Here is a 12,801-nt window from a genome sequence, read left to right as displayed (position 1 = left end):
TTTCTTCCACAGTTATGCTGCTCTTTTGCCAGTGACTCTTTTGTCCATTTTATCTCTCATGAAACAACACACACACACTCACAAAATCCACTGTGGATAGTATTGGGTTGGCCAAAAATTTCATTTGGGTTTTTCTGTAAGATGGTAAAGAAAAACTCAGATGAGCTTTGTGGCCAGTCTGATATTTCTTCCATCACCACAAGTACTAGTACCACACATGCAAATATTGGTAAAAAGCAGATTGGGACATTAATCTGTATTAACAGTAGTGTTTTGTTTTGTTTTTAATTTCGCTGTGCCAGGTCTTTGTTGCAGCATACAGGATCTAGTTCCCTGTAAGTAAGTGTTAGTCGCTCAATCATGCCCTACTCTTTGCTGCCCCATGGACTGCAGCCCACCAGGCTCCTCTGTCCATGAGATTTTCCAGACAAGGATACTGGAGTGGGTCGCCATTTCCTTCTCCAGGGCATCTCCCCAACCCAGGGATTGAACCCAGGTCTCCTGCACTGCAGGCAGATTTTTTTACCGACTGAGCTACAAGGGAAGCCCCCAAATTAAGTCATTATCAACTTAAAATAGACTCATGTGTTGTTATATGTAAGCCTCATGGTAAACACAAAGCAAAACCTATCAAATACACAAAAGATAAAGAGAAAGGAATGTAAGCATACCACTAAAGAAAATCATCAAATTACAAAGGAAGAGAGAAAGACAATGAAGTAACAGTGAAGAACTAACCAAAAGTAGCTAGAGAGAAATTCCCAAAATAGCAACAAGCACATAACCTATCAGTAATCACCTTAAATGTAAATGGATTAAATGCTCTAATCAAAAGACATAGGGTGGTCAAATGGATTAAAGAAAAAAACAAAACAAAACCAAGACCCATATACATGCTGCCTGAAAGAGATACACTTTAGACATAAGAACACACAAGACTGAAAGACAAGAATGGAAAAAAATATTCCTTGTGAATGGAAATCAAAAGAAAGCTGGAGTAGCTATACTAATATCAGACAAAATAGACTTTAAAGACTATAATAAGAGAAAAAAGAAAGATATTACATATTGATAAAGTGGTCAATTCAACAAGACGATATAACACTTGTAAATAGGCACTAAATTTAGGAGTACCTAAATATGTAGAGTAAATATTAATAAACCTACAAGGAGAAATATACAGCAATACAATAATAGGATTTTTAATACCCCACTTCCATCAATGAATAGAATATCCAGATAGAAAATCAATAGGGAAACTTTGGAATCAAACCACATATTAGACCAGATGGATTTAGATATTTATGAGACATTCTATCTCGCAGCAGCAGAATACACATTCTTTTTAAGTATACAAGGACCATTCTCCAGCCAGTTCAACCACAAAACAAATCTTAATTAAATCTAAGAAGATTGAAATCATATCAAGCATCTTTTCCGACTGCAATGGTATGAAACTAGAAATTAATCACACAAAGAAAACTGGAAAATTTGCAAATATGTAAAGATTAAAGGGGTTTCCCAGGTGGTACATGTGGTATGGACTCCACCTGTCAATACAGGAGATGCGGGTTTGATCCCTGGGTCGAGAAGATCCCCTGGAATAGGAAATTGCAACCCACTCCAGTATTCTTGCCTGGAAAATTCCATGGCCAGAGGAGTCTGAAGGGCTGCAGGCCATGGGGTCACAAAGGGTCAGACACGATTGAGCGACTGAGCACAAAAGATTAAATAATTTGTTACTGAGCAACTAATGGGTCAAAAAAGAAATTAAAGAGGTAATTTTTTAAATGCCTTAAGACAAATGAAAATTGTAGTGTAGCACACCAAAATTTATGGGATTCAGCAAAAGCAATCCTAAGAAGGAAGTATAGGTGATCAATGCCCACCTCAAGAAATAAAAAAAGTCTCAAATAAACAACCCAACTTTATATCTCAAGAACATTGTGCTAAGTGAAATAAGTTAGAGAAATGCCATATGATCTCTCTTATATGTGGAATTTAGAAAACAAACAAAACCCAAGCTTATGGATACAGAAAACAGATTGGTAGTTCCTAAGGGTGGGAGTTAGCAGGTAGGAGAAATGGGTGAAATGTGTTTTTATTTTCCTTCAGTTTAAGTTAATTGAATTTTAAAAATTTAAAAACAACTTAAGGGGAGAATGGCAGTTTCCTTTTCAGAATAATACAACTCAGCTCTCTTTCTATTATAGTGACAGCATTCTCATTAGAGAAATACTATAATCTATCTTGAATCTCAAATCTTCAAACTTTTTTCTAAGTGTTTGACTAAATGATTCAAAAGAAAGAATATCTAGGCACCGGTACTAACACAAAGGAACAGCTTACTAGCAAAGTCATCTAACTGATCAATTATATTTAAACCCCTTACCTTTTTCTTTCTTTCTATTTTTTGGCTGTGGCTAGGGGCACTGGGGATCTTAGTTCCTCAACTAGAAATGGAACCCATGCCCCCTGCAGTGGAAGTATGGTGTCTTAACCACTGGACCACCAGGGAAATCCCAACCCCCTTACCTTTTAAATTCCAGCCTCCCAGAGCTTTGAAACAGGATCATAAAATTTACATGATCTGAAAGTCAAAAGTCTTTGAAAAACTTTAGGTATAAAACAATAAGAGAGAAAATGAACTTATTCACCGCACCAAAGGAGAAATAACAGTTCTGATCACTTAATTCCCAGTGAATAAGAATGAGAGTTAGTGGTCAAGCTACCTTTATCTGAATTGAGGAAAAGGCAAAAAAAGACTATTTGTCCCAGGGCATTCTCTTTAGGCATTTATCACTGAGGTTTCTTTTACAGAAGGTACAGCCCTTCTATGATGTCTTTTCTTCCTTCTATAAAATACAGACCTAAATAAGCATTTTCATCATAAAATTGTACTGGTGAGAATTTTTTTTTGTCACTTGCAATCCTCTTATAGGCTGTGAATTGCAGTCTTCCATAAAAAGAGATGCGTTAAGTCACACTAATTTCTATTCCAATGAAAATTACAGTTTGCTTTTAATGGGAATGACTCAGTCAATCAAACTGAAAGCTGAGACATGCTGTCCCTGAATGGAAGTTTTAAAAACATAATCTCTTCTCTCTGCCCTTACACAGAGCCACGCCTCACTCACCCAAAGAACACTGAGGTGGAAGGCACATATTGAAAACAGAAATGAAGACCTACCAAATGCAGCTTTTTCTACAAACTGTGGCCTCGGATTTTAACACAAAATCTAATTTTAAAATCTGTCTCAGATGTGCCAATAGAAAATAACAGAATTCTAAATAAAGATAGCTGGTTGGTGGTTAAATGAAACTACTATTTAGAGATTAGATTTGATCAAATCAACTCTATGTAGCTATCTTTAGGGCTGTACTGGGGCTCCCTGGAGCTGGTGCCACATCAAATATAGGTTTTATCAGAATATGGACAGGTAACTATCTGTATTACAAAATGTGTGTCGGGCGGTTTATGGCGGCGGCGGATGGGGGCAGTCAGTTCAGTTCAGTTCAGTCTCTCAGTCATGTCTGACTCTTTGTGACCCCATGAACCGCAGCACGCCAGGCCTCCCTGTCCATCACCAACTCCTGGAGTTTACCCAAACCCATGTCCATTGAGTCGGTGATGCCATCCAGCCATCTCATCCTCTGTCGTCCCCTTCTCCTCCTGCCCTCAATCTTTCCCAGCATCAGGGTCTTTTCCAATGAGTCAACTCTTCACATGAGGTGGCCAAAGTATTGGAGTTTCAGCTTCAGCATCAGTCCTTCCAATGAACACCCAGGACTGATCTCCTTTAGGATGGACTGGTTGGATCTCCTTGCAGTCCAAGGGACTCTCAAGAGTCTTCTCCAACACCACAGTTCAAAAGCATCAATTCTTCGGTGCTCAGCTTTCTTTATAGTCCAACTCTCACATCCATACATGACTACTGGAAAAACACATGAGCTATTTTACAAATATAAACATCTCCAACTAATATTCCTTCTGATGTTTTATTTAATTTTTAATCACACAAGTGAATCATATTGATTGTAGAAAAGTTAGAAAATACAGATATGCAAAAAGTTTTAAAAGTTGAAATCTACAGTGTGTAGTGTGATTTTCGTTGCAATCAGATGTGAGCTGACACCACACATAAACTTTTGTAACTTGCTGCATGAATATATTGTGAGCACATCCTCAGATTATTTTAAAGAACATTTATATCATTACTTTTATTGCCTGAATACTATTTAACTATTTAATGGATCTCCATTTATTTAATTTGTCTGCCTTAATTATTTGCATGTTTAAAATATCATAAGTGAATGTGTAATGAACATGTTTGATTTTGCATCTTTGCCTAATTCCTTTTTTTTTTCTTTTATAAAATATGCTTTTGTATTTGAGCAGAAAAAAACACACTGATTTTAAGACTGGAATTTTAAGAACAGAAACAACTACTGACATTATCAGAAGAAAGAAATATCACTGCAGGCAGCTTTTCATTTGAAACAATTTAAAATTGTTGCAACTCAGTATTGCTGACTTGTCAGTTATGTAGACAGCTTCACAGGAGGAAGCCTGACAAAAAGTGCAGGGGATTCTGTTTTATGTATCTATTAGAGAGAAACAAGTTTAAAAACATGCCAAATTAAACATTAGAAAGAATGTCAATAGGCACTGCCCCGTTGTAGATTAACAATACCTTATATTAGAGTTATCAAAAGAATCTAATTATTTTCTTAATATAGACTCCTAGAAGTAGAATTTCTGGGCCATATAGAATGCATCTTTTCTTAGATGTAAAATTATATTATATTTTATTTTTTTATTGAAATACAGTTGATTTACAATATTGTGTTAGTTTCAAGTGTACAGAAAAATAATTCAGTTATTTTTATGTGTATATATTTTTTCTGATTATTTTCCATTCTAGGTTACAAGATACTGAATATTATTCCCTGTGTTACACAGTAAATCCTTGTTGCTTATCTATTTTATACATAGTAGTGTGTGTATGTTAATCCCATACTCCTAATTTATCTCCCCTTTTCCCTTTGATAACAAAAAGTTTGTTTTCTGTGTCTATTAACCTTTTTTTTTTCATTTATTGTAAGTAGATTCAGGGCTTCCCTTGTAGCTCAGTTGGTAAAGAATCTGCCTGCAGTGCAGGAGACCTGGGTTCGATCCCTGGGTTGGGAAGGTCCCCTGGAGAAGGAAATGGCGACCCACTCCAGTATCCTTCCCTGGAAAATCTCATGGACAGAGGAGCCTGGTGGGCTGCAGTCCATGGGGTCGCAAAGAGTCGGGCATGACTGAGCAACTAACACTTACTTACTTACTAAGTAGATTCATTTGTATTATTTTTTAGCTTTCACATATAAGTGATAGAATATTTGTCTTTCTCTGTCTGACTTATTTCACTTAGTATAATATTCACAACTGAGCTACTGAGCACCCACACATAATATTCTCCAGGTCCATCCGTGTTGCTGCCAGTGACAATATTTCATTCTTTTTATGGCTGAGTAGTATTCCATTATCCCCTTCACAGATCACTGCCTTGTAGTGGTGAAGGGGCTTGCATAACTCAATGAAGCTATGAGTCATGCTGGGTAGGGCCACCCAAGACAGATGGGTCATGGTGGAGAGTTCTGACAAAATGTGATCCACTGGAGGAGGGAATGGCAAACCACCCCTGTATACTTGCCGTGAGAACCTCACGAACTGTATAAAAGACAAAAAGATATGACGCCAAAAGATGAATCCGCCAGGTCAAAAGGTGTCCAATGTGCTATTGGGGAAGAGCAGAGGAGAGCAACTATTGTTGTTTAGTCACTCAGTTGTGTCCCAACTCTGCAATTCCATGGACTGCAGCACACCAGGCTTCCCTGTCCTTCACCATCTCCCAGAGCTTGCTCAAATTCATATCCATTGAGTTAGCCATCCAACCATCTTGTCCTCTATCATCCCCTTCTCCTCCTGCCTTCAATCTAAGTAGTCTTAGAACTACTAATAGCCTTAGAAAGAAGGAAGTGGCTGGATCAAAGCAGAAATGCTACTCAGTCATGAATGTGCCTGTAAATGAAAGTAAAACTCGATACTGTAAAGTAAAATCACATTTTAGTTCCAGTGTTTTGGTCACCTGATGTGAACAGCTGACCCAGTGGAAAAGTCTCTGATTCTGGGAAAGATTGAGGGCAGAAGGAGAAGAGGGCGTCAGAGGATGAAATGGCTGAATGGCATCCTCAACTCAATGGACATGAGTTTGAGCAAACTCCTAGTGAAGGACCGGGAGGCCTGGCGTCCTGCAGTCCATAGGGTCGCAAAGAGTTGGACTTGATTGGGTGACGGAACAGCAGCAGCAATATTCCATTATAAATACACCACATCATCTTTATCCATTCATCTTGATGGACACATAAGTTGTTTCCATGTCTTAGCTATTGTTAATAGTGCTGCTATGAACAGTGAGAGTGTACCATTTTAATACTCTCAACACACAATGGCAAATAATTTCCCAGAAAGATTGTATCTAATCCTTTCCCCAGAAGCATGGAACAGTAGCCCACAACCTCATCTAATATTTTGTATGAATGTATCTCTGCTTTTATGGGTGGAAATTTTTTGTTACAGTTTAGGATTTTCAACAATACTTTTTTCCCCTCAAGAATAAAATAGTTTAATTTTTCAGATTATAAAAACAACAAATGTTTATTATTAAAAAAAAATGAACATGATGGAAATGTATAAGAGAAGAAAGAAAATTTCCTCAAACACCAGCATTTAGAGATAACTATTGGTTTCCTGGTAGCTCAGACAATAAATAATCTGCCTGCAATTCAGGAGACCCAGGTTCGATCCCCAGGTTGGGAAGATCCCCTGGAGAAGGAAATGGCAGTATTATTGCCTGGGAAATTCCATGGACAGAGGAGCCTGGTGGGCTACAGTCCATGGGGTCACAAAAGGGTCGAAGACAACTGAGTGATTACCACTGATAATTGGTTTTTTGGTAAATATCTTTCCAAATAGCAATCTCTGTCTGTCAACATATATGAAGAAAGAGACAACCTTTATTCCCATAGCTAAGTGCTGTTTTGAGTAACGTGGCTTTGTGTCTGTCTCCCAGAGATTTCTTTGATGCTTCTTTAGTCTGTAGAGCTAACTGCAGATCTGGACAGCAGTTATGGCCTCCTTCTCTCCAAGTATACAAAGGCAGGTTTATTTATATTCCACGTTCATATGTGTGTGTAGAAACGGCCTTGAAAAGAGTTGCGAGAGTATATGAAAAGGTCACTGGTTATGCTAGCACTTGCACAGACTTAAAAAGGAAACAGGGGATCATGCAAAGGACTCTGAACTCCCTTCTTTAAAAGAGACCGAGGGTTCCTATGTAAAATCTGTGGTAACCTCCCCACTGCAGCTGCCAGAGCAGACACAGTGTTTCCTAAACAGTGAGGCCCAGGTTCACCCAGCAATAGGCCCACCTCAGCACAGCTGCCTCGCACTGCTTTGATGAATCCAACATGTTTTGAAAACTGATGCCTCCTCAAACTGCCTTTAGCAGTTAAAAATATAAGCATTTAATGTCATTTTAAATGTCTCTTTCCTAACGTATTTGTTATGATACTTTTTTCTTGGCAAGTGTGGTTTTGCTGACGTGGTACTTTTAATAAGAGTATCCGTCTCCCTCCACGATGAGGGATTCCTATGCATGAATTCAGGGTGAACATTTGTCTCTTTGGCTGCTCATCAGCTGAATGTTCTTCGGCTTGTCAGGGGAGCCCCTCCAATGGCAGCCAGACTTTCTCAGCCAGGACTGGCTCAGCTCCCACATGGCTGGATCCACAGCCCCGGAGTCGCCACACCACACCGTTCTGATACCACTAACCTTCCTCTCAGGCGTGGAAACCGTTCCAGGCCTGGCCACTCTTATTCCTTCCCGGTGATGAGTGGGGTGGCCAAAGAGGAGACGGACATTTTTGGATCCTTCTCTGCCTCTTCTTGGGCTTCCCTGCTGGCTCAGATGGTAAAGAATCTGCCTGCAAGGCAGGAGACCTGGGTTCAGTGCCTGGGTTAGAAAGATCCCCTGGAGAAGGAAATGACTACCCACTCCAGTACTCTTGTCTGTAGAACTCCACGGGCAGAGGAGCCTGGCAGGGTATAGTCCACGGGGTCCCAAAGGGTTGGACACAACTGAGCGACTAACACTTTCGTTTTTGCTTTCATGCCTCTCCTTAGGTTAGCTCTTCCACACAGACATAGCCCAACTCCATCCCATTACAGCCAGTTCAGCATGGTAGGCTGTGTGTGGATGAGGGGGTTGGGGGGAATCAGGATTGGATATTTTCTCACTGAGGCACATTGGTTTGCTTGCATGAGAGGCTCACATACTCCTTCTGTTATCTTAGACTTGCAACAGAAGCTCTCTCACAATACCACCCGGGATATAAGCTTAGGAGGTTGTAAAGGCAAGACTTTGAGTGTGTGTGTGTGTGTAGGCAAATATATAGACATTCTGCATGTTGTGTGGTTTGTGTTTATGAACTATATGCCAAAGACATATATATTATTTCATTTAATCCTCATAGCAACCCCACAGGTAGGAACTGAATGTACTATGAACTCCACGTTATAGATGAGGAAACCAAATCACAAAGAGCTGAAGTAACTTGACCAGCATCACGCAGCTATAAAGTGGTTGAGTCTAATTTCAAAACCAGGCAGCCTAAACCTAGCCTGCACTCTTCATCATAACCTACCACTTTCCTATAAATATTGTCTATTATCACCACTATTTTATATTATAGTTGTCTCAAAACTACCTCAATAAAGGTTGTAAAGTGATGGGATTACTCTCACATCATCTTGGGTGTACAAGGGGCTTTGAAGTGCTTTGTGTGCAAGGCTCTGAGTGAGGTTGTGCAGAAACTGAAAGGACAGTGAACACAGAAACACAGTGGGAATTCCCTCTCCAAGGCGCTTTCAGCAGGGAACCGTTTTTTTGGTTTTGCTTTGTTTTTTTCACATCTTCTTTCCTTTTACTGAAAAAAAAATTTTTTTTTTAATAATTTTATTTATTTATGTTTAGTTTTGCTGGGTCTTTGTTTCTGTTGGAGCTTTTCCCTTGCTGTGGGCGAGCAGGGGCTGCTCTTCACTGCAGTGCATGGATTTCTCATTGTGGCGGCTTCTCTTGTTATGAAGCATGGGCTCTAGGGTGTGAGGGCTTCAGTAGCTGCAGCTCCTGGGCTCTAGAGCACAGGCTCAGTAGTTGTGGTACATGGACTTAGTTGCTCCACAGCATGGGAGATCTTCCCCGACCGGGGATCAAACCCCTGTCTCCTGCATTGGCAGGCAGATTTCTTTACCACTGAACCACCAGGGAAGCCTGAAAAACAAAATGTTAATGACAATTAATAAAGGGAACAAACAGACGAACAGGGATGTACTAGTGGAAAACATAAGATAAAACTAAAAATACCATTGACTTCTTTAATTGATTAAAAGCACAAAATGAAACAGGCAGAAAGTCTCTTTTAAACAATTAAAAAGGTGTGTTTTTTCCCCCAATTATCTCCAAGTCAGATATATACACACCCAAGAAAATGGTGTGGGAGGGAAAACTATCACACACAAGAAGTTGTATCCTGAATTAAGGGAAACAGCTATTGAAATAGAACACAATTAACATGATAAAGTCAGCAACAGGTTAACACTTTAAAAATTGAGTCTTCAAATGCCAAAAGGGAGCTGTTGAACAGCTCAAAATCTTGTATAGGCTCTGGTCTCTATTTCTTCCCTTCATTTTCTTCACATTTCCACCAAGAAACTTAGACTCCAATATTTTTATTGGTTTTCTTTTTTCCCCTATCATTTGAAAGTGATAAGATTTGTGTATCTCAGTGGTATCTCTTAAATTTTAGTGTGTCTAACCCCCCTGGAGGGCTTGTTAAAAGACCCCTGCCCCCAGAATTTCTGACCGAGACCTGAGATTGTGCATTTCCAACGTGCTCCCAGGTGCTGTTGATGCCGTTGCTCCACGAGCAAAACGTCCATGAACCACTGGTATAAATCTAAAGGTGCTGCAGCTGGAGGCATCTCTCTTAGATAAGCCATGGGTCTGTTTAAAGATACTCGTGAGATTTAGGTATTGCGCCTTCTGCATTGGATTAATTTATCACTTGTCATCAGACTCCAATTTATGAAATGATCTAAACTCACTCTCAGTTGTACATCAGGCCCCATTTTACCATGCGATCCTGTATTCATGTGTTGGATTCTATTTATATTCTAACACATTAATCCACGAATTGTTGGCGAATCAGTTTGGTGATTTGAATTGAACATATTAATTGGTGAATTGAACATATTCGATGCCTGGTCCTGTGGAAGATGCTGGGAATGCCAACACCATCTGCGCTCTCAAGAAGCTTTTAGCAGGTGTGTGTGCTTAGCATGTGCTAAGTTCCTCAGTCATGGCGATCCCATGGACTCTAGCCACCCAGGTTCTTCTGTCCTTGGGATTCTCCAGGCAAGAAAACTGGAATGAGTTGACATTTCCTTCTCCAAGGGATCTTCCTGACCTGAGGATCAAAGCCAGCTCTCCTGCATTGCAGGAGGATTTTTTACCATCTGAGCTCCCAGAGAAGCCCACTTTATAGCAGCTAGGAAACAAATGGGATCAAATACATGTAAAATTCAACTGTGTAATTGCTAAGAAGAAGGCCAGTGCTCCATGATCTCAAAGTTACAGTTCTTAGATTTGACTCTTAATTTTGATTCTCTTTCTCTTCTGTTACTAGGTGGAAACTAAGAAGAATCTGAAAAGTTGAGTTAATACAATGCCCACAGCAGCAGGGTCAAGGAATAAGAGTCCCACAGGTGTGTGTAGCAACAGAGAGAAGGCTGGCTTATTCAGCAGATCAGATGACTTTCCTGGTGACCCAGCCTTCTAGGATTATTCCCTAGGTCAAGTTCAAGAAGAGGTCAGTCATATGACATTTAGATGAATGGAGGCTGTTAAGGAAAGACCTTTGATAATGACGTCATACAGAGGTATAGCTAGGTAGCCAACTAAAAAAGGCCTCCTGCTATCTCTAAAAGTTAGATGAACGGCTACTTTTGACAATTTTTTTTCTCCATTTTTAAAATTTATTTCTAAGTTAAACACAAGACACATTGACTTCATAGCAAATCCACTGAGGAATGTTTTTGTAGGCTGAACACCTGTTTTCCCTAAATCTCCCTCAGCACAGCATGTACATGTTAATTGCTTTCATTCTATGATCACTGCTTTCCCACTGCTATACTCACACCTAAACTGTGAGTGTGATATTCTGAATGTTCTTAGTTCTACCCTAATTTCATTAACTGCGAAAAATTTTCGCAGATAAACTGTCACTTGAATTCTTTCACTCATATATTTATGAAATAAAATATCCCAAACTGCAAATACCTTCTGAATCAGAATCTTATTTACAAGCATATATCTCACACATATACTTGTACCTGTGCCAAAGATGAATGTACATTTATTTGATTGTGGCATCATTTGTATTGAAGCACAAAGACTGAAAAAAACTAAAAGATCTTTCAACACAAGGCAGGCTATACATGTTGTACAATATCCTTATAGATAATAGAAATAAAAATGTTAAAAATATGTATATGTAGGTCCCTCTACATGTATATCATCTATGAAATGAGCTTGTAAGTTGATAAGTTTTTTAAAAAGCAAGATTCAGTATAGTATACGTGGAATGTTCTCATTCATATAAAAAGAGAGGTTAATCTATAACCATAAAGTGAAAGTGAAGTCACTCAGTCATGTCCAACTCTTTGCGACCCTGTGGACGGTAGCCTACCAGGCTCCTCCGTCCATGGGATTTTCCAAGCAAGAGTACCATTGGGTGGGTTGCCATTTCCTTCTCCGGGGGATCTTCCCGACCCAGGGATCAAACCCATGTCTCCCGAATTGTAGGCAGACGCTTTACCATCTGAGCCACTAGGGAAGTCCATAGATCTATCTATATTCTAATACATTAATAGCAGTATTTTCCTGTAGAAATGGAAGATGGCAGGGGTGAGGGTCTGGGGTGAGAGGAAGAAGTTAAGCTTTCTCAAATCCCATGTGTACATATGAACATTTTACTATACCCATGTGTGTTCCCTGTACAACTAATAAGGAAGGTTTTTGGGTTTTGTTTGTTTGCTTTAGGAAAACGGGCTTGCATGTCCTCCTGGTCTACCCCAGCACGGGTTGGATTCTTTGAATCTCACACAGCAGAGGTTACATTATATGTACAATAACCTGATGGGTTAATCTGCTCGGGCTGCCGTAACAACATGCCACACACCGGGTGGCTTAAACAACACACCTTTACTTTTCTGGAGGCTAGAAGTCCAAGATCAGGCTGCCGGCGGAACTGGTTTCTGATGAGGCTCCTCTTCTTGGCTTGCGGGCAGCTTCTCGCTGTGTCCTCACATGGCCTTTTCTCTATACACATGAGGAGAGGGGAGGGAAGGAGAGGAAGATAGAAATCTCTGATGTCTAGGCCCTATCCTTATGCCTTCTTACCCTAATGACCCCATTTGAAGCCCTGTCTCCAAATACAATCACTTTGGGTGTTGTTTTTCACTTGCTGAGTCATATCCGACTCTTTGAGACCCCATGGACTGCAGCACACCAGACTTCCCTGTCCTTCACTATCTCCTGGAGTTTGCTCAAACTCATGTCCATTGATTCAGTGATGCCATCCCATTATCTTATCCTCTGTCACCCCCTTCTCCTCTTGCCCTCAACCTTTCCCAGC

General features: G+C 39.9%; 1 long non-coding RNA gene across 1 annotated transcript; it reads right to left on the bottom strand.

Annotated features, from left to right (window-relative positions):
* Positions 1 to 5,563: 5,563 nt before the first annotated feature.
* Positions 5,564 to 9,523, bottom strand: LOC122452291. The gene is made up of 3 exons (XR_006272645.1): positions 9,510 to 9,523; positions 9,358 to 9,359; positions 5,564 to 5,716 (listed from the first exon to the last, which is right to left on the bottom strand). It is a non-coding gene; the product is annotated as an uncharacterized LOC122452291 (long non-coding RNA).
* Positions 9,524 to 12,801: the final 3,278 nt, after the last annotated feature.

The sequence above is a fragment of the Cervus canadensis genome, chromosome 1, assembly GCF_019320065.1.
Source record: "Cervus canadensis isolate Bull #8, Minnesota chromosome 1, ASM1932006v1, whole genome shotgun sequence".
NCBI lineage: Eukaryota > Metazoa > Chordata > Mammalia > Artiodactyla > Cervidae > Cervus > Cervus canadensis.
This window is presented reverse-complemented; position numbering and strand designations above follow the sequence as displayed.